General features: G+C 40.9%; 1 protein-coding gene across 1 annotated transcript in view; it reads right to left on the bottom strand.

Annotated features, from left to right (window-relative positions):
- Window positions 1-21,229, bottom strand: part of erg (ETS transcription factor ERG) — a 301,661-nt gene extending 280,432 nt beyond the window's left edge. Inside the window, exon 1 of the mRNA XM_072259984.1 lies at window positions 20,877-21,229. The gene's annotated coding sequence lies outside the window, so the exon portion shown is untranslated. The remainder of the gene's footprint in view (window positions 1-20,876) is intronic.
- Window positions 21,230-21,528: the final 299 nt, after the last annotated feature.

Below are 21,528 nucleotides of genomic sequence, written 5' to 3'. Positions count from 1 at the left end.
AATCTCAGAAATATCCCACAGTGAGTCTACATTGGTGCAGAGTGAAAATCTGAGCTAACTTCATGCATTGATGACCTTTCATTGAGGCCCGCTACTTCTGATATAAACTGAAAAAGCAATTTAACTAACATTGCTGAGTTCAACGTTGAGTCATGAAGACCGTAATATGCCTCTTAAGATAATTAAAAGCTGTTTCTTGGGTTTACTGAGGGCTTCAGTGGACAAGCACAAGAGTCCAAAGCTGGAGAGTTCAGTGTGAGAGCGGTATGGAGAGTTAAAGTGCAGGGTAGCTTTGCAGGCTGGATGGAATGTCCTGCAAAACAATCACCAGCCTGTGTTTACTTTCCATCCAATGTATAGGAGACCAATACGTGCACAGTACATAAGACTGGAATCAGTCCAAGTGAATCACTGCTTTACAAGATGTTGAATAAATGTTAGGATGAGAGGAGATGGAAGGCAGGAGTTGCATCTCCAACAGTTGTACAGGAAAGTGCATTGAGAATGCAAGTGTTGGCAGAGATGCAAGATGGACTATTGAGTCACAGAAGAAACTGGCAGCAAAGGTGATGCAATTATATATGCTTTTATGCTCCAAGAAGTAGCACGGATACAGGCATTATGCAATGGAAAATGAGGTCAGGAAGAAGGTCTGGGTAAAACTGAGATAAGGACTGTTCCATGTATTCTGCAATATGGTATGCACAGCATAAATTCCTGTGGGTTTCTATTAGCTCTAAATGATGACCATATACCTTTAACATTAACTTAGTTTTTCCTGTCTCCACTGATCATCTAGTTGTTTCAAGTATTTTCTTATACTCCAAACTTCCAGTTAGCACCATTTTCTGTATCTATAGTTCCAACATTTTTAACTTTATTATTCTTTCCTGGCTGTACATCTCTTGCTATTTCTCCGCACCCAGACAACACAGCTATGACCAGTGAGACTCCAGTATTTCCCTTCCGTTAGCAACTTCACTCTCTGTGTTTGACTTCTTACTTCTTAGTCTGATGAAAGATCATTGACCCTAAAATGTTGACTTTGAATCTCTCTGCACAGACATTGTTGAATATTTCTGGCATTTTTTGTTTTTGTTTCAGACTTCTAGCATCTGCAGAAGCCTTTTATAATATTGATTAATTGGTATTTGTGGAAGGATAAATATCGGCTAGAATAACAAGGCAATTTCTCCTTTTCTTTATAATATTGCCATTGGATATTTTATATTCATCTGCTCCTCAATTTAATGTCTCAATCTAAGCATTCCCTTGAAACGTCAACATAAATTTCATGCTTAAGTCTCTGGAGTGGGGTTTGAACTCAGGAATTTCTGTCTCAGAAAAGCCAATGTCTAATTCCTATGGGCATAACCTAGTCAGGGGCTGAAGTGTATGTTGTTTTCACTTGGTGCTTGGTAGGCTGAACGATCTGTAGGTGAATAAATCACTACCACAGGATCCCCTACATCCCAGGGTACTGAAAGAGGTAGCTGAAGAAATTGTGCAGGCATTAGTAATGATCTTTCAAGAATCACTAGTCAGGAATAATTCCAGGGACTAAAAATTCAAAAATGTCGCTCCACTCTTAAGGAAGAGAGGGAGGAAAAAGACAGGAAATTATAGGCAAATTAACTTGATTGGGAGAGGTTGGGAAGATTTTAGAGCCCATTATTGAGAATGAATTTTTGGGATACCTGGAAACAGCTGATATAACAAAATAAGGTCAACACGGTTTCCTTAAGGACAGATCTTACCTGACAAAATCTGTTGCAATTCTTTAAGGAAGTAGCAAGAAGTACAGACAATGGAAAGTCAGTGGATATTGTTTACTTGGATATTCAGAAGATCTTTAACAAGGTGCCACACTTAAGGTTGCTAAACAAGATAAGAGCACATGGTATTACAGGAAAAGTAAATGGATGAAAGATTGGTAACATACAAAATGCTGGAGGAACTCAGCAGTTTAGTTCAGTTGACGTTTCAGTGGAGACCCTTCTTGGGAAAAGGGAGGGGGAAGATGCCAGATTAAAAAGATGGAGGAGGAGAAGGAGGCTAGCTAGAAAATGATAGGTGAAGCCAGGTGGGAAAGGTAAAGAGTTGGAGAAGAAGGAATCTGATAGGATGGGAGAGTGGACCATGGGAGAAAGGGAACCAAAGGGAGGTGATAGGCAGGCGAGAAATGGTAAAAGGCTAGAATGGGGAATAAAAGAAGAAGAGAGGAGGCAGGAATAGAAGAAGAGGGGAGGAGGGAAAGTTCTACTGGAAGGAGAAATCGATATTCATTCCATCATATTGGAGGCCACGCAGAGGCTGGCCTCATCTTGGCACAAGTGGATGCCATGGACCGACATGTCGGAACGGGAATGGAAATCGGAATTAAAAATCCGCTTTAGGTAGATGGCAAAGAGTGGGAATAAAGAGGCATTTTCTGGTTGCCTGCAGGCGACTTGCCATGTTCTGCAGTTCTGCTGCTTTTAACGATCTGGATGACGCAATTTGATGGTTTTTAGCCAGTGTTTGGACAACAATAAGATAGGTGGAGGAGCACGTAGTGTCGAGGAAGCAAGAAGTATGCAGAAAGGCATGGACAGTTTGGGTAATTCCTGACTGAGCAAGAGCCTGGTCCTGCTAAAGTTTGCCTGTCGCCGCGATGGGTCTACAGCAGTCGCAATCTCACTGAATGTCCACTCAGGTTTGAAGCACCTAGACAAAGCGAAGCACACGTCAGGCTGCCACTGTTTATCGATTACAGCTCGCATTGAACAGCATCATTTGCTCATTGCTCTATTAACAAGCTTCATACCCCGGGTCTCTTGACTTCTGCAACTGGATTTGTGACCTACGTATCGGGAAATCGCAATCACTGCGGATCGGTAATATCACGTCTTCGCTGACGATCAACATCGGCGCCCGCACGTCAAGTACGTGTACGTAGCCCACTGCTCTGCTCTCCCTGCACTCATGACACTGTGGCTAAGCGCAGTTCAAACGTCAGTTAAAAGTTTGCAAATGACACCATTGTTGTTGGCTGAATCTCAGATAAAGAAGAGGAGGCGTACGGAAATGAGATAGATTGGTTGGCAGAGTGTTGCAAGAAAGCCGCTCTACTTCATCATAAGTTTGAGGAAGTTTGATATCTCGCCAAATACTTCAAAATAAGAGCATTCCGAGTAGTTGCATCACAGCCTGATGCAACGAGGCAGAACTGCCCGAGTCTGCAGTCCTCGGCAGCCATGCTATATCACAGGAAGCTCCAGACGACTGTAAACTCAACCAGTTTCATTAAGGGGACAGCCCTCCCTGCCAGCGTTTCTCAAGAAGGCAGCCTCCGTCACTAAAGACCTTTACCATGCCCTCTTCTCGCTACTACCATCAGGGAGAGGTATAGGAGCCTGAAGACCCACACTCAATGATTTGGGAATAGCTTGTTCCCCTCCACCATCAAATCTCTGAATGGTCCATGAACACCATCTCGTTATTCGTCCTTTGCATTGTTTGTTTATTGATATGCCTTGCTCTATACTTCTGCCGCAAAACACCAAATTTCACTACATATGTTACTGATAATAAGCTTGTGTCTGATTCTGAATTAATCCAGGGATGAGAGGGTTAACGAGTGAGAAACGCTTGATTACTCTGATTACTTATTGGAGTTAGAAGGATGAAGAGGTCTCTCATTGACATCTACTGAATATTGCAAGGTCTGAATAGAGTGTGCATGGAGAGATGTTTCTAGTAATGGGAGATTCAGGGACCAGAGGGAACGGTCTCAGAACAGAAGGGGCAGAGGGTGGTGAATCAGTGGAATTCATTAGGGTCGGAGGCCAAGTCATTGAGTATATTTAAATCGGAGATCGATAGGTTCGAGGTTAGTAAGGGCGTCAAAGGTTAGGGAGAAGGCAGAAGAATGAGATTAAGAGGGGATCTCCCATGATTGTATAATGTAGCAGGCTCGATGGCTGAATGATCTAATTCACAGAGAAGGTTATTTGACCCATTGCGCTTCTGCTAGCTCTTTGAAAAAGCTATCCAAACGGTCCTACCCACCCACGCCACGTGTCCCAACATCGCATAATTTTGCCTTTTCAAGCACTCACTCATTCATTTAGTTTTTATTGTTGAACTACTTTCGTGCAGTGACGCTTTCCATATGCTCTATCCAAACTCTATGAAACGTCGAAACGAAATGTTATCTATTCCTCTGGCTGTTCAGGGGTTCCTAACCTGGGGTCTACGGACACATGGTAAGGGCTCATGGAACCCCTGAATAAGATTGTTTTTCCATTAAATGAAGTACTTAGAGAGACCTAGACTGACGGTGAAGAGCAGAGAGAGGGGGGGAGAGAGAGAGAAGTATCTGATACAGGAGTGTAAATATTTAAGTATTCGTTAACATGTCTATATCTTTAGTGTTAAGGCTTTACCGGGAAAGATTCCTCGCCTTCTCGTTTTTGCTGACGTTAGGTTTTTGTTAAATTGGCGCTGAGATTGCTTTAAAATCGGATTTTATTGGCAAACAGTGAGTTCTGGTTCAGCGGAGAGTGAAGTGAGCCCGCTCGCATCCGAACAAATAAAACATAACCTCCCGTTAGTATTCCCGGCTCAATGAAGTCTCAGCGAGCGAAGTAACAGAGGAAGAGACATATGCAAAGAAAAGAAGACCCCCCCCCCACAACACACACACACACACACACACACACACACACACACACACGCCTTTAATTGTTGGGTTTATTTTCGAGGGATACGGATAACAAGATTGCTTTGGTAATAGAGGGCTCGCCCTCATGTAGTACCCTCTGCATTAACGCGGGTTTCCAATTGCAAGGGCGGGCGAGGGTGAGGGGACATGAGGAGGAGGTGAGTTACTACTGAACTCTGCCCACGGTGTAATCTCAAACCTGTCATTTATTAAGATTTCGTTACACAAAAAAACATCCCTTCAATGGCCCTCATCCAGAACCTTAACAGTTTTCCAAAGAGCAGCAATTAAAAAGATGAACTTGCCCATACCGATACCCTAAATAAAATTAACCACAGATTCTCTCTTTTTATTCCGTACAATTTTAAAACATATATTGAAATTCTTAAACGTTTCAAATAAATGGTTATTAATCGCAGCAATCCTATTAAGCGATGCATTACGAATTAGCAATTTCAAATACTATAAAATATTTTGAGTTAAATTATTATGCATTTGTGTTAAATAAACTGTCACCCGCTTTTAAATCTCTGCTGAGTGTCATTCGTGACCTTGAGTAAACATGAATTGGGTTTCCAATCTCACTGTTAAATAGTTGAAGTTAATTTGCTCAAGTGGAGCTGCTGAGGACATTTCAGCAGATCTGATTCACCGCGGCTTTGAAAGATTCTGGATATTTTCTGTGTTGAATGTACTGTGCAAATTGTTTTTAATCGGTGCATTACTTTAAAACTCCATTTAATAGTTGCACTGCGGAATTCCTTTCACAGGACAATGATCGACACCAAGTTCTAGGCACTGTATTACAATATGGTTTAGCTACTAAACCCAGCGAAACTGTTTCTACTGACGGGAAAATGGACAAAGGCGGGTTACTGGCACCTCAAAACCAGTCGCTCTGAGCAGATGGAGCTTGTTAGCTGTGGCCGGCAGCTCACCTAGGAGAAGGAAAATTCAAATCCTGACTGACAACTTCTGTTACTTCGCTGGTGCCAAAATGTATCGGTCTCTGCCATAACTTTGAATTGGTCAGTTGCGCAAAGAGGAGCCTGTTGCATGGGCAACAGCTTGCTCTCAATAGCCTACTGCCTTGGCTTGCTTACTGGCAATGGAGACCATGCGAGGCCTCAAGATTATAGTACCGTCTTTAATAGCGTCAGCACAACAGTTGAAACTTACGACCAGTCTTTCTCTGCACCAACAAGTCAATCAGGGATACCACGGCATTGACGGAGTCCGAAGAAACACCAGTTTAACGACATCTGTTGATGCTCTACCTGAGCCCTATAATTAGTGTACCGAGTCATTTGTGTCCTTGAAGTTTGCGAATGACCGTACTGGTAAAATGCGGTGAAAGTTCAGATGATCAATTGAAATTTATCGGAATTTTTACGTATAGAAAATTGAGTTTCCCTGTTTTTGTTTTGCTTTTCTGGCGGTTGGGCAGAAAATTTTCTTAAACAATATTAAATATAAGCTATCAGTGAGGAAGTCATTTGAATAAATTGGTGTCCGATACCAATCCTCTTCGAATCCACACCACCGCAACCCCCCCCCCCCCCCAACCGTCTTAAATAATTAAATATGTGCTGATTACCACAATCTGTCGGCCCGTCATTCCCGCCGAAACACGTCACGGAGCTACAGAGCGGAGAATATAACAAGCACACTTTTGAAAACAGTTACCAGTCTCAGACTGGTTGGTACCTACAAGGTTCCCGCTTGTCCCTCTCATGCAGCCCTATTACTTTGTCTCTGCGTTTTGCCTCCCTGTTCGTTGGCGATAGGTGATAGTTTAGGATTTGGTAGAAAAGTTTCAGGCGATGATCACAGTAACTGCAGTGCATTGTGGAGACACGATAACCACACTGAAAGCTAAACAAAATTGCGCGACTGTTATGGAAAAGAACAACCGCTTATCGGAAAATTAGTCAAATGATATGTGTGTGTGTGTGTGTGTGTGTGTGTGTGTGTGTGTGTGCGTGTGTGTGTGTGTGTGGGTGTGTGTAGCTAAAGCAAGGTATGCCGCCAAACACTCTGCTTGTATCAGAGGAAGCCAAATATGGAAACATTAAGGTTTATTTTAAAGACTCCAACAACTAATAGGAGAATCAAGCTCCCGAGGATGCGGACTCAGAATAGTACGACGTCACATTAGAGATGCGGAGGAATTTATTTACCCCGAGGGTGGTAAATCTGCGGAATTCACTGAGCACAGACCGCTGAGGGTATATTTAAAGCGGAAGTTGATATTTTCTTCATTAGTAAGGGTGTTAAATGTTACGCGGATAAGGCAGGAGAATGTGTTTGAGAGGGATAATAAATCAGCCTTGATGGAATGGCGGAGCAGACTCGATAGGCCGAAATTCTAACTCTGTTTCTATGCCTTATAGTCTAAATAATAATTAAAAGTTTTATAAATGGGTTATTCAGAAACCTTCTGAACGGAAAATAAGATGAGTCTTAAAAATCCGCTACGACAAACCATCTTAAAATCCAAAATAACGTCCTGCAGATGTTAGAACCCTCTGCAGCCGAGATGTAATTGGCTGGTCGTGTAAAACCAACTTCCTGATAATGTCCGCCATAAAAGCCCAAAACGCTGGAAATGCTCTGAACGTCAGCCAGCATATGTGGAGGAAGTAATGTTTCAAGTCGATGGCTTTCAATCACATCAATTCTAAAAGTTTAACGTTGTTTCTCTCTTCCTAGGTGCTGCCTGGCCTGCTGAGCATTTACAGTTTGCCTGCTTTTATGTAAGATTTACAAAGTGTCCCGTTGAAGCCGAATTCTTCATTTGAAACCTGCCGTATTCCTTCAGATTGTCATAGCCGGGGTTGGGGGTAATGGGGATACCTTCCAACTACTTATTAAATGGTCCCAGCGACGTGCGTCTCAGGTAATCTCTGACAACCAAGTCCAGCCCCTGGCTTTCACGTGTGGTTTAGCTACGAGCCCGGCGAACCACTTCTGCTGACAGGAAAAGGGGGTAAAGGCGGGTCATTGGCGCCTTAAAACCAGTCGCTTTGGGCAGAAGGAGCTTGTCGGCCGTGGTTGACGGCTCATCTAGGAGAAGGAAAATTCTGATGTCAACCCTCCGCTACCTTGCGGCTGGAAGCCTTCGGGAGTAAACGCCAAGGGAGAATCCGGAGCTGCAGTCGCTAAGACGTCAACGCTAAGCTGCGATGCCGCTGTTGCCAAAGTGTATAGGTTTTTGCTGTTCCTTCGGATTCATCAGTGGCGTGGGGAAGGAGCCTGCTGCACGGTCGACAGCTTGCTCTACATATCGTAGTACCTTTCCGTTCGTATCACGTAGCAACGAGGATGCAATATCCAGGATCGATGCCTACCAACATAAGGTCTCAGTGGTCCTTCAGAAGTAAAGTAAACGCTGCTAAATGTTTAAGCTGTTCTTTTCCACGGTTAGAAACAATAAAGATCATCTCGTGAGCCTCTGTTCATTTTGGGCCAAATAACATGCGATTCCAAGTTACTGTATTGCGCAGAAACTGATCAGTCAGCCGGCTGTGAAAGAATGCCGGTGGTTATTTTTGCTATATTGCTGGGAGTTTAAGGCAGATGATCTCATGCTGTCAATACTAAATTGCTGTAGTTCTCCATAAAAATTGGAAGTTATTTATTTATAATGTATTTGATTTGACCGTTGTATAAAAATACTGTGTCCATTGTTCATTTCACCAGAGGAAGCTGTTTTTTTTATTCGTATCTCTGCACCTTAATGTTATTGAAAAAAAAATCCATTGAATAACAGGATTGACGTAAAATAGTGTTTTTGAGGACGCTGTAACAATCGTATACCTTGCAGATCGTTTAACACGTCAGTTGCACAGACTAGCTCTCCGCGGTTGGAAGAGGAACGGCGCCATTTAAATGAACCTCGGTTTCACCCTGGGTTCCCAGACCCTAAAACGATTGGTTGGCGCCTATACTTTTTGGGGTGTGAGGATTAGGTTTACCACCGTGATAAGATAACTTGCCATTGTTTACACAGCGAATGCGACGTTATTGTGAGTTACTAAAGAACTACAGTAGTCGATTGAAGTATATCGTAGCATGAGCGTTCTAGGGAAAAGTTTATACAGAATTTAACACATGCTAGATGTCCCAAACACACAATAAATACACTATGATCTTAATATTCACATGCGTGATACTTTTAAATATTCCAGCAGCGATTTTTCATTCTTGAAGAAGTGAATTCTTCTTCCATCGCTCTCTGATTGAATGAGGATACAGTCCAGTACAATGTTTAGTGGCTGATTTATCTGTCCTTTCAATGATCCTACACTAAATGTGATAACTATAAAATACCAGGGCGAATACAGGACAAATCATTCTGCTTGTAAATTTCAGGCTGTCGGTCAATGACCGTTTCTATGTACGTAGTTTTATATCGTCAATGAAACAGCATCGTCTAGTACTGTAAATGATGTCGGCCATGTGTGATTTCTGGTGACTTGGGAATGAATACAAGACTTTATAGATGCACCAATAATTCTTCTATATCCTTGCTTATTAATTGGAGGAAGTCAACACAATCCACACCTCCAAATACGTTTGCAGCTCAAACATACTGACAGGAATTTATAACATCCGCAGAATAATTTCGTTCATGGCATCTATGGTTCAGGAGGCATCACATGTTATTTGTTCTAGTCCCATTCTAAAGGCTCGTGCATAACCCACTACCTCATTATTCCTCTTTTGTACTACAGTATTTATTTTTATTAAAACATGGGAGTTTTATGTCTTGCTCTCTACTGCTGCCACAGAAGCAACCAATTTAACAATATATGTCAGTGGTGATAAACCTGATTCAGATGTTCCAGTGTAGGACCCACAGCGTGCTATAATCATTATCAAAGGGTCTACCTGTACATGAGTTATTCAAAAAACATTGAGTTTGTCTTGTTGGGTGGATGTTGGTAATCCGTCTTTGTCACAAAAACATCTAGAAAAGAGCTCCCTTTTTTTTGTCATGTCTCCATCAATCCTTACCTATTTTTATAAAAAGCATTTTGACTGGATGCATGATGGCTTGATATGACAACTACTCTCCATGTGACCACAAGAAACGACAGAGAGTTGTGGGCACAGCTCAGCACATCACAAAAACCAGCCACCCCTCCATGCACTCTATCTATACTTCTCAGTATACTGCCTCATTAACGAAGCCAGAGTAATCAAAAACTTCACTAACCCCAAACATTCTCTTCTCCCCTCTCCCATTGGGCAGAAGATATAAAGTCCTGAAAGTATGTACCACTAGGTTCAAGGAAGCTTTGATCTCACTGTTATCACACTCTTGAACAGACCTCTTTTACAATAAGTTAGATTCTTGACCTCACAATCTATCTCAATATGATTTTGCACTTTATTGTTTACCTGAATTCCACTTTTCAAATAGCTTTTACACCTCATTCTGCATTGTTGTTGTTTTATTGTATTCTAGCTCAATGCACTGTTAATGATTTGATCGGTGTGAACAGTATACAAGACAAGCTTTCTACTGTATCTTTGTACATGTGACGATAATAAACTCAATGCACTGTGTAATGATTTGATCTGTGTGAACAGTTTACAAGACAAACTTTACACTGTATCTAGATACATGTGACGATGATAAGCCAGTACCGATACCAATAGCAGTGGATGATCCCAAGCCCAGCTGTGAAAGAAAGTGGGTTGGGCATGGGGCTAGCAACTGCATCCTATTCAAAAAAATGGCACGACAGAAGCACCAACAAAAGCTCTAAGGGCCTTATCCCTAGGAGAGGAAGGATCTTCGAAGATGAGTTACACTTGGAAACAACTTGAAAGATTGTCCCGCGACAGAGGATTCTGGTGAGCTGCTGTCAGCAGCGTACGGTCCAGCAGGGGTGATGAGCTTAACTAAATAAGTAATACCAATATATTGATTTCTCAACTAGTACCACTTAAAAAGATATTGCATCATTATTCTACCCTACTTTGATACAATGCACAAATAGCCATAGAATTGACCTATTGAAACAAGAATCTGAATCCCACGACAGAAGCTGCTAATTAAATTAATCTGGTATTGAAAATAAAGATAGAATGATTCATGGTGATCTGAAGCTACGGGACTGTTATAAAATCAAATCTGTTTCCAGGATAACCCTCAAGGATTAGATTATATATGAATCCCAGACTACCAATGTGGATTATTGTCAACTGCTCGCTGAAGTGAATCAATAACACTGCAAGTCACATACAGGGAAGGTGAATGGGTATTGGTTATGATTATGCTTGGGTCATTATATCCCTGAATTGGCACTTGCAGGGTCTTGTTTCTCTATATTTTGTGGAGTCATAGATCACAACCCACCTATCCACACCTACCATCAAGCATCTATTTGCCTCTTCCCCTTTTATTTCCCTGATTTCCCATTTACAGTATGATTATGTTTTTAAAAGTATAAAATGTATGGCAAGATGCATACCTTAGGAGGTACTATGAAAGTGCTGTGAAAGCATAGGTCTTCAATTATAAAAAGTTACATTTAACAATAGAAGCAGTGGATCATTGAGATGGACATATGGTGAATCGGGGTCAAATCAGCTACCAAGAGAGACATGAAGAGAAGAACTTTCAGGACAAATTAATTGTAGAACACAGAATGGAAATATTAGAAGTATAAACAAATAGTACTCTTTGTTGGCCCCTGAAGTGAGATATTCTATTTTTGACCCTGACATCGAGCACCAGGCCTGCCCCAAATATCAACAAGGAATTCTGCATATGCTGGAAATCCAAAGTAACCCACACAAAATGCTCAAGAGACTCAACAGGTCAGGCAGCATCTATGGAAATGAATAAACAGTCGACATTTCAAGCAAAGCCCTGGTTCAATTATTCCTTGCAGTAATTTTCCCCTCCCTCTTCCCTCTTCTTCTATTCCCCATTCTAGTCTCTTACGTCTTTTCACCTCTTACCTCTGTCACCACCCCCAGTGGTGCCCCTCCTCCTTTCCTTTCTCCTATGGTCCATTCTCCACTCCTATCAGATTTCTTCTTCTCCAGCCCTTTACTTTTCTGACCCAACTGGCTTCACCCATCACCTTCTAGCTACCCTCCTTCCACTCCTCCCACTTATTTATTCTGGCATCTTCCCCCTTCCTTTTCAGTCCTGAAGAAGGGTGTTGGCCTGAAGCATCAACTGTTTATTTATTTCCATTGGTGCTGTCTGCCCTGCTGAGTTCCTCCAGTACTTTGTGTGTGTTGTTTTGGATTTCTCTTGTTTATACGTTTTGTTCATGATATTTTAATACTGTAGTGGTGCCATCAAGTGGCAAACCTACAAACTGCACTCTTCTGTACCTTTACCTCACTGGTTTGATTGGATTTGGACAATTGCCAGATCAGAGATCATGCATATTTATGTAACAAAAAGTTGTTTAGCCTTTGGTTTTATTGCTTTCAGTAAGATAGTACTTGGGAATTTGGGTTTCCAAAATAATCAACATCGCTAATTTCAATGTTCCAGCTTCACAGGAATTGTCAGGGTTTGTAAGGTTAAGGAGCTAAATTAGAGAAGAATTTCATTGCAAAACAAATTGTGATACCATTTTCTGTAGCTCAAAGGAATTTTTAATGGGAGGGATTTACATGGTAATAATTCCATTCTACTTACTTAGAACATAAACTCAGTGGTCACTATATTAGGCATTTCCAGTACCTAATAAAATGGCTAGAATGCACGTTCATGGTCTTTTGGTTAGAGCTCATTTAGACTCCCATGACCACACTCCAGGAAGAATATATTGGCTTTGGAGATGGTGCACATTCACAAGAGTAATCCAATGAGGCATTCTGGTGAAGGATTGTAGAAGGCTTTTTAATACTAGGCATCCATTAGTCTCACGAGACCATGGATTTGCGCCTTGGAAGCTTTCCAGGGCGCAGGCCTGGGCAAGGTTGTATGGAAGACCAGCAGTTGCCCATGCTGCAAGTCTCCCCTCTCCACGCCACTGATGTTGTCTAAGGGAAGGGCATTAGGACCCATACAGCTTGGCACCGGTGTCGTCGCAAAGCAATGTGTGGTTAAGTGCCTTGCTCAAGAACACACGTGCTGCCTCAGCCAAGGCTCGAACTAACGACCTCAAATCACTAGACAAATGCCTTAACCACTTGGCCACTGGTGTTATTTAATTAAGATGTTTGAGATACCTGTAAAATAATACACTCTATGGCCACTTTTTTGGGTATTTTCTTTTCCTAATTAAGTGGCCATTGACTGTATGTTTGTGGTCTTCTGTAGCTGTAGCCCATCTACTTCAAGGCTTGGCATGTGTGTTCAGGAATGTTCTTCTGTACACCACTGTTGTAACATGTTGTTGTTTGAAGTAATGTCACCTTCCTGTCAGCTTGAACCAGTTTCACATTCTTCTCTGACTTCTCTCAGTAATTAGATGTGTTCACCCGCAGAACTACTGCTCATTGGATTTTTTTTTATTTCTCGCACCACTTTCTGTATCTTTTAGAGGCTGGTGTGTGTGGAAAGCCCAGAAGATCAGCATTTTCTGAAACACCCAACCCACCCTGTCTAGCAACAACAATCATTCCATGGTCAATGTCACTGAGATCACATATCTCCTTCATTCTGATGTTTGGTCTGAACGACAACTGAACTTCTTGACTATGAGTGCATGCTTTTATGCATTGAATTGCTGCCATATGATTGGTTGATTACATATTTGCATTAATGAGCAGGTGCACCTAATAAAGTGACAACTGAGTATATAGTGTTCTATATAAGATTAAGATGTTTCAAAATTATTATTAAAATCCGGGAAGTATGATAAAGTATGGTTTTAGATAATTGTTCATTCTTTCATTTGCAATCTTCAGAAAATTACTTTTGCATTCACTGTATCCAACAGCAATTAAGGAAAACCAATCCTAGTTTAACAGTTAACAGAAAAATTAAAGAAAAGTTAAATAGTACGTACTAAAAACACCTATGATATAAAAGATTTAAATTTCAGCCAGTAAATTGATTAACTCTGATAATGTCATAAGTTGATCAAACAAAGATGAAACACATTTAACTACAGTTTATGGTTTTTTTTCTGATAATAAATACATTTATTTTGGTTTCACTTGAATGGGTCAGACTGGCCTTGATGGTCCTTGTGATTTACTCTCACAAATCATTTACTTTGTGTTTTAGGATATGTCAAGTGTCATATCAAATAAGTTACATTTTTGAATTATTCTTTTATATTTTTTGTTTGCTTTGCCTATATTTTCATTCTGGAAATAACATAAATGATTTAGTCTCAGACCTTTGCCAGCATTGAGCTTAAGCCAAACTCTTCCATATGAACAATATTTGTTCCACTCTACTATACCTTGGGGAACTATCTGTTTTCCAGTCAGACACAGATCTCAACGTACAATAAGATGGGGAAATTAGCAAAAGAGCAATTCTTTTATATATCACCACCATGACCTCAGAACATCAAAGGGCTACACAGCAATTTTTGAAGGGCAGTCAGATTTGTAACACAGTATTTGCCCTTGTACTTGTAATATTGCAGATAACAACATCCCACTTTTAGTATTGTGATAATATTCAGGGTATTTGTTTTAGTATATTGATTGATGAATAAAGATTGTCCAGGACAAAGGGAATCTCAGTGACTTGTTTCTGAATAATTATAGTAGAATATTTCAGAACAAACCAAGATAGTAGACTGGGCCAAACTTAAACATGATATGCAATAACACTAGTGCATAGCATAAGAACTAATACATCAGTGTAACATTTCAAAATAAACCTATGAAGTTATTGCAGAGATGTAAGGTGTTACTATTCAACTTTTTGAAATGGGATTTCTGTTTGATATATCCATGAGAAAAGCAAGTGTTTTTGCCCTATGTGTATATGAAACAGCCCGGGTATTCAAAGAATTACTTTTCACTGCAGAATAGTGTTCATATATTGCTGGCCAGATTAACTGAGCTCAACCTATTCATCAACCAAGTTAGATCTATCCAATATAAAAGCAAGGTTTAAAGATAGTACATACTTTTACGTTGACTATATGGTGCCTAGAAGGACCATCATTAGAACTAAATATTTCCATAAGTATGTTGGTAGTTGAAAGAACTACCAACTTAGTTGGTACTATCATCTTAGTTCAATTACTAATCATATTTCAAATGAAGTGAATTCACAACTTTTCACACTAGATTTTCCACTTTGTTTTGCAATATAATATTGTTGAATGTTTCAGTATAAAGTGCATTAAAACAGCTGAGTTATTGGAAATGGTATTAGAGAAGAATTGAACTGTATGAGTCAAATTATTAATATCTCATTTGCTGGCAGCTACATTGTATTAATGAGTTAATATTTCAATCATTATTATCAATTATACAGTAGATATTTATACATATACACCCACAGATATAGATAAAGATATAGATATATATAGATATCAATAAAATTGAAATAATGCTGAGAAAATTAGCAAGGATATTGCCAGGACTTCAGGACCTGAGTTATAAGGAAGGGCTGAATAGGTTAGCACTTTATTCCCTGGAGTGCAAGGAAATCAGAGGAGATTTGATAGAGGTATGCAAAATTATGAGGGGTATTAATAAGCTAAATGCAAGCAGACTTTTTCCACTGAGGTTGAGCGAGACTACAACTCATGGGTTAAGGGTGAAAGGTGAAATGTTTAAGAGGTACATGAGGGGAAATTCTCTCAGAGGGTAGTGAGAGTGTGGAACAAGCTGCCAGCGGAAGTGGTGGATGCGGGTTCAACTTCAATACCTAAGAGAAATTTGCATAAGTACATGGATGGGAAAGGCATGGAGGCTATGGTCCTGGTGAAGGACAATGGGACTAGGCAGAATAATAGTTTAACACAGACTAGCTGGGCTGAAGTGTCTGTTTATGTGTTATAGTGTTATGTGACTCTATTCTATGACCAATTGGGTGGCATGTTTAGCATTATCTCAAAGGTTAGGAGTTAGCATTGTTATCATAGATATAACATTCAAATTATTTTATCACGTTATGGTTAGAGTTGTGTGTGCTTTATTTCTCTTCATGAATTTGTAGCAACCTCAACTTTTTTCTTACTTTCACAATAATAAAACATGATGAATATACGTTCTGGTTGATCAATATCTAAAAGGATTTTAAAGGAAATTCTCCTTGTTTTTCAGACACTGTATTTTGTAATGTTGACAAACTTGACTAGTTCAGGCTGCAGTCAGAGTGGGGTCATTGCAAGTCTTCATAACAGCATGAGACAGCAGCTCTGAATATGAATACATTTTAAGACGAATTCTTGCAAAACTCAAATGATTTATTAATGCCTGTTGTGTTGGTGCCACAAATGCACGGTAAAATCCATCATATAATGCAAATGTTCTGCTGGGAGTTATAGAGCACAGTGGTACAGCTAATAGAATGTCTGCCTTACAGCTCCAGTGACCCAGGTTCAATGCTGATATCCAATACCTTCTGCACAGACTTTGCATGTGTTTCCCCTGGTTCACACCAACATCCGTCCACACAGGTGTGTGCATTGATAAGTTACTTAGCTGCCTTGCCCCAGTGTGCAGATGAATGGTACAATCTGGGTGGGGGCATGGGTATGTGGGGCGAATAAATAAATAGGATTGGTATAGGATAGTCAACATGCACTCAATGGGCTGAAGGACCCGTTTCTTTGCTCTGCGACCTATGAGTTCTCTTATGGTGACTTTCGGATCCAAGTCATATATCTTCCAGTGTCCTGTGATCTCAGTAACTTATTACCTCCCCACTCCATTGAAAAGAGGAACACACAGAAAGAGTGACATACTTGGACTATTGTGAGCAACTTTAGGCCTCCTTTCTAAGGTCCTGGAAAGGGTCCAAGGAAGGTTCACAAGAATGATCCCAAAAATGAAAGGCTTAAGGGGTGAAGAGCAATTGATAGCTCTGGTCCTGTACTTGATAGAGTTCAGAAGATGAGGGGGGATCTCACTGAAACCCACCAAATACTGAAAGGCCTGGAAAGAGTGGAGGCAGAAAGAATACTTCAATCAGTGGCAGAGTCTAGGATCAGAGGGCACAGCCTCAGAATAATGCATGGTCCCTTTACAACTGAGATGAGGAAGAGTTTCTTCAGCCAGAGGCTGGTGAATCTGTGGCATTCTTTGCTACAGAGAACAGTGAGGCCAAATTATTTGGCGTACTTAAAACAGATATTGATGCTCTTGGTTAGTAAGGGGGAGGGTTAGGGATTACATGGAGAAGGCAGGTCAATGGGGTTAAAAAGTCAGTTATTATTGAATGGTGGAGCAGCCTCAATGGGCTGAATGGACTAATTCTGCTCCTATTTCTTAAGGTTTTATAGCACAGAGATACAAATGAAGGCAAGAATGCACAAATTCAGGCATCTTGACGATGCTCCAGAGATGACGTCTTGAAGTCACTGCTAGTGTTGGATCTCAAATATCATTTGTTTTAAAGTATTTAAGTTAATTGGGTCTTTTAATTCAACTTTAACATTACTCACCTTGCAGATAAAATATATTATTTCTTTCTATAAAAGTAATCATATTGCAACAATTATAAATTATAACTCTGGCAGATGTTTGTAAAAAAAAATAGCACCCAGAACCAGTTACAGACAAGGGTAAGCTGGAGAATTGTCACACTCTCAGGTGCTACTGGAATAAAAAGAAAGCAATGGCCACCAGTTATGAAACACCAAATAATATTTTATCTTCCGCTTCTTCAATATTCCATGTCAGCTAGTGAAAGATGTATGGATTGCCAGCCAGCACCATTCAAGGAGAACAGCCACTGAGCCGATAGCAGAGAAAGTTCAGGTTTTTTGGCTTATACAAGAGTGAATACACATAAGGATAATGAAATAAGACCATAATAAGACCACAAGACATAGGAGCAGAATTAGGCCATTCAGCCCATCGAATCTACTCCACCATTCCATCATGGCTTATTTATTATCCCTCTCAAACCCATTGTCCTGCCTTCTCCCTATAACCTTTGACACCCTTACTAATCAAGAACCTATCAACCTCCACTTTAAATATACCCTGACTTGCCTTCCACAGCGTCCATGGCAAAGAATTCCACAGATTAACCATTCTCTGGCTAAAGAAATCCACCCCCTCCCATCTATTTTCTAAAGAGATGTCCTTCTATTAAAAATTCGATCTCCAAATGTAGAGTTTAAAAAATAAATATTCTATGTAATCGCACACATAGATTTAAAATTCTTGTAATGTGTAGTTTTACCAGATATCTTATGAGATATTTCCACCATAGGGCCCAATCTGTTGATGTCACATGCCCAGGCCACCAGCACTCCCGTGAGTCTCTGGCTTTTGAATATTGGAATTCCTTTGCCATACAATCACGCAATCTCAATGGAATTCACCTGGATTTACTGGAGTACCAGTTCACTAGTCGCTGAGGGAGGTGATGGGTTATAGGGCAAGCACACACAGTCCTTAATGGTTTCGGATGCAATGAGGCAGCTCCAATCTGGTTGTCCTATAGAATTGCAGATTACACCATTCCAACGTCATCAATAAATCAATATACTGTATCCTAGTCTCCATAAACACTTTTCAATGTAATGTATTAACAACACACTGCATTCTTAGCTCCCAGTTCATTGATGCTCCTAGTTCTCATCTCTGTGGTTGAAGTTTACCATAGACTCACCACTTCACAACTCTATAAAGCCCTCCAAACGTCTAACATCTGAGAACTCAGCTTTCCTCTGTTCCCCGCTGTTTGGGAAATTCCCAATTTATTTCTCCCACCACGAGCAATTGTGCATCAACGCATCTTGGAACAAAACCGAGAAAAATCCTTTCTTCAGAGAGAGTCGCATCTTTCTCTAATACCACTTCAACCAACGTTTTAGTTACAGTCCAATTATCCGCTTTTTGGGCGCAGCGTCAATTTAGTTAATCGATTATAGTCTTGCACGTTGGAATATCCAATATAAAGCCAAATTTTCGCAATTATAAATAGTTGTAAAAAAAGTTCACTCCAGGTTTCTTCCTCACTGCAACTCGCGCTTTTTTCCCTGTTGTTCGGCAACCTAATTGTTTAAATCTTATATGACATCGATCAGATAAAAGTTTCAAATATTCCAACACACTAAAAATAATTGAACGAAAATGCAATTGTATTAATCTGAAACTGTCCATTTATTTTCAACGTAGGGTATAACTAATAAATCAAAGATCAATATTTAAAACATACATCCAAAAACTTAGGTGGCTTGCTTAGCTAGCAAAATAAAGCAAAATTAACCAAAAAACGAAGATCTTTCATAATCCATCTATACTTATTCCTCCAATTGAATTCCAAAAAGCCCCTCACTATCGAAGTCCTGGGTCTGATCCACACAGACGCCATCACTCTCACTGTAGGTATAAATGCTATATGTAAACTTCACCGCAGGATGATAGGATCCACCATCATCCACAAAGAGTAATTAAGTTCTGTTAATAATTCTGCCTCTCGCTAGTTTTGCTGAACAGGTGAGGAGGGGATTTATGTCTGACAATTGGGCTCCAAAAAATAAAATCGGTACGGAATTAAAACGCCCATAGGTATTGCCCTTTTAAGCCGTTTGGGGCATTCTTGCAACTGGTAGTAATCAGACTAGTGGCTGCAATGGACAGGAAATCTAAAATTAGTTTTTACTACCTATAATAGAAGATTTACGGTATGGTTTAATTTGTCGTCTCCGGGCTAAAGTGTAAGGAAGAACTGAAGCAGCCGGTCCTGGATATCCACTTTAGTTTCTCAGAAACTCGCTGGATGGACGTCTCGGGCCACATTCACTCGGCTGGACACTCGCAACACCGGCGAGTTTAGTCTTCCGAGCTTCCTTGCTTCGTGTTCTTCCACTCCCTTACCCTCCTCGCTTTGTTCCTAACGGTTTTTAAATATAGTCAGATCCAGTACCGGGCCCAGCTCATTACTCTTTCGCGTACACTTTTCCCTCATGAAGGGCGAAATGTGGAATTAATAAAAAGGAAGGATGTTTGACATTGTTCATTTGGTGCTGCGCTCTCGAGGCGAGTAACGGTCGGATGCGAGCCCAATAAATGAAATGTAACTTCAGTCAACATAAATTCGCACTGAATTCAACCTCGAAACCCTCTAGGAACTCGGCAATTACTCGAAATTAAATTTTGAAATTATTGTCTTAAAAGTAACGGGACAACGCAGCAAAAACGGCGTTCGCATATCAAAATGACGGTTCATGTTCGCCACTCTCCACAAGAAGTATTAACTTCTGGCTTTTTATCTTTCTAAATGTGATCCTCAGACTAACACAAAATTACTTTTTCAGCACGTGTCAGATATAGTTCAGAGTAGAGGAGAGGGGGTGGGGGTGTTATATTCTTTCTTAGCGTGGAAACAAGTTTGCACACACTTAAAGAGAGAGGGAGGAAGGGCGGGAGGGTGTCTGGCAATAGGTGGGAAGGGAATAACTATGAAGGTGTGTGAGTCTGAAAGAGGGAAGTGGAAACCAGGAGAAATGCCAAGTTGGGAAAGGGGATATGAAATAAACGGCTGCACGGGAAAATGCGCCAGCAGTTCCCGGATTTTGTCCCCCGTCTCCAGTTCAATATCTCGGACGATTCTCTTAGGTAAATATGCGACACTGCAGCTGACTCGGCAGGAAAGAAAATATCCGAGAGGATGGAGGGAGCGGAATCGAACCCGCGTCTGTCCGCCTGCTCTGAACTCGCCCGTTATTCAGCTCCGACCATAAACACAAACTTTATTTGCTGTTGCTTCTGCTTAGAAAATTACTTCGAGACTCCAGTCAGGATATCACGTCACTACAGCGCCGATACTTTCGCTTTTACGGACAAACAAACGGAGGTAAATATCTCTCAACATCTGGAAAAACTTTTTTTTATATAACTTTCGCGCATTCGCTGTAAACCGAGACGTGATTCAAAAGTATCGTTTAATGCAACTTGCAAAAAAAATGAACAGTTGCTGATCGAGTGGAGCCCATTTTGTAATAAATACAGATTTATTTCTTATATATACGCTGCAAAATGATAGGACCCAGGCAGCTGTGAGCTGGGTCAGCAGTGAAGGGTGCGTACTTACAGAGTCTGCAGCAGTCGGGTGTCGGAGGCGCTGCTTCGGGTCTGAGTGCTGTGAATGGGAGACTCGGTGAATGGAATTCCTTGTTTCGCTGAAATCTCCAATCACGGATCAGTGAGAGTGCCCAGACTCCCCATACACTTTACAGCACGGCCAGACAAAAAAAAAAGGCAGGAGGGAGGGAGGAGAGTGTGTGAGCGAGCGAGAGAACGATAGTCCAGGAAAAGAGAGAAGAGAGGTCGTGTTAAAACGGGGAAAGGAGAGGATTTCGACGGGAGAGTAGAAGCAAGGGAAAGCAGGAGAAGATAGTGTCAGTCATCAAGGGAAGTCGACAAGAGAAATGCGCAGAGAGGGAAAAACTAGAATCTCCAGAGGGACGGAGTGTAATCCCACAAAAAGCGAACGCAGGGGAGAGTGGGCAGGAAAGATGTGCAGTAGGAATGTGTGATTCGTTAGCAAAACAGCGAAACCGAAAACCACAAATGAGTAAGAATCGGATGTGAATTTACAGGAAAACAAACAAATGGAAGAAAAAATGGGATAAGGGAAAGGGGAGATGGAGTAAGAAAATGTCGGTTAAAGGGCGGTAAACATAAACAGCAGAAATCATCTGGCTGAGGAACTGAATTGGAAATTGACTGTGGTTCTGAGCTGA

The sequence above is a fragment of the Mobula birostris genome, chromosome 6, assembly GCF_030028105.1.
Source record: "Mobula birostris isolate sMobBir1 chromosome 6, sMobBir1.hap1, whole genome shotgun sequence".
Classification (NCBI taxonomy): domain Eukaryota; kingdom Metazoa; phylum Chordata; class Chondrichthyes; order Myliobatiformes; family Myliobatidae; genus Mobula; species Mobula birostris.
The sequence above is the reverse complement of the archived record's forward strand: the minus strand, read 5'-3'. Positions and strand labels throughout refer to the sequence as shown.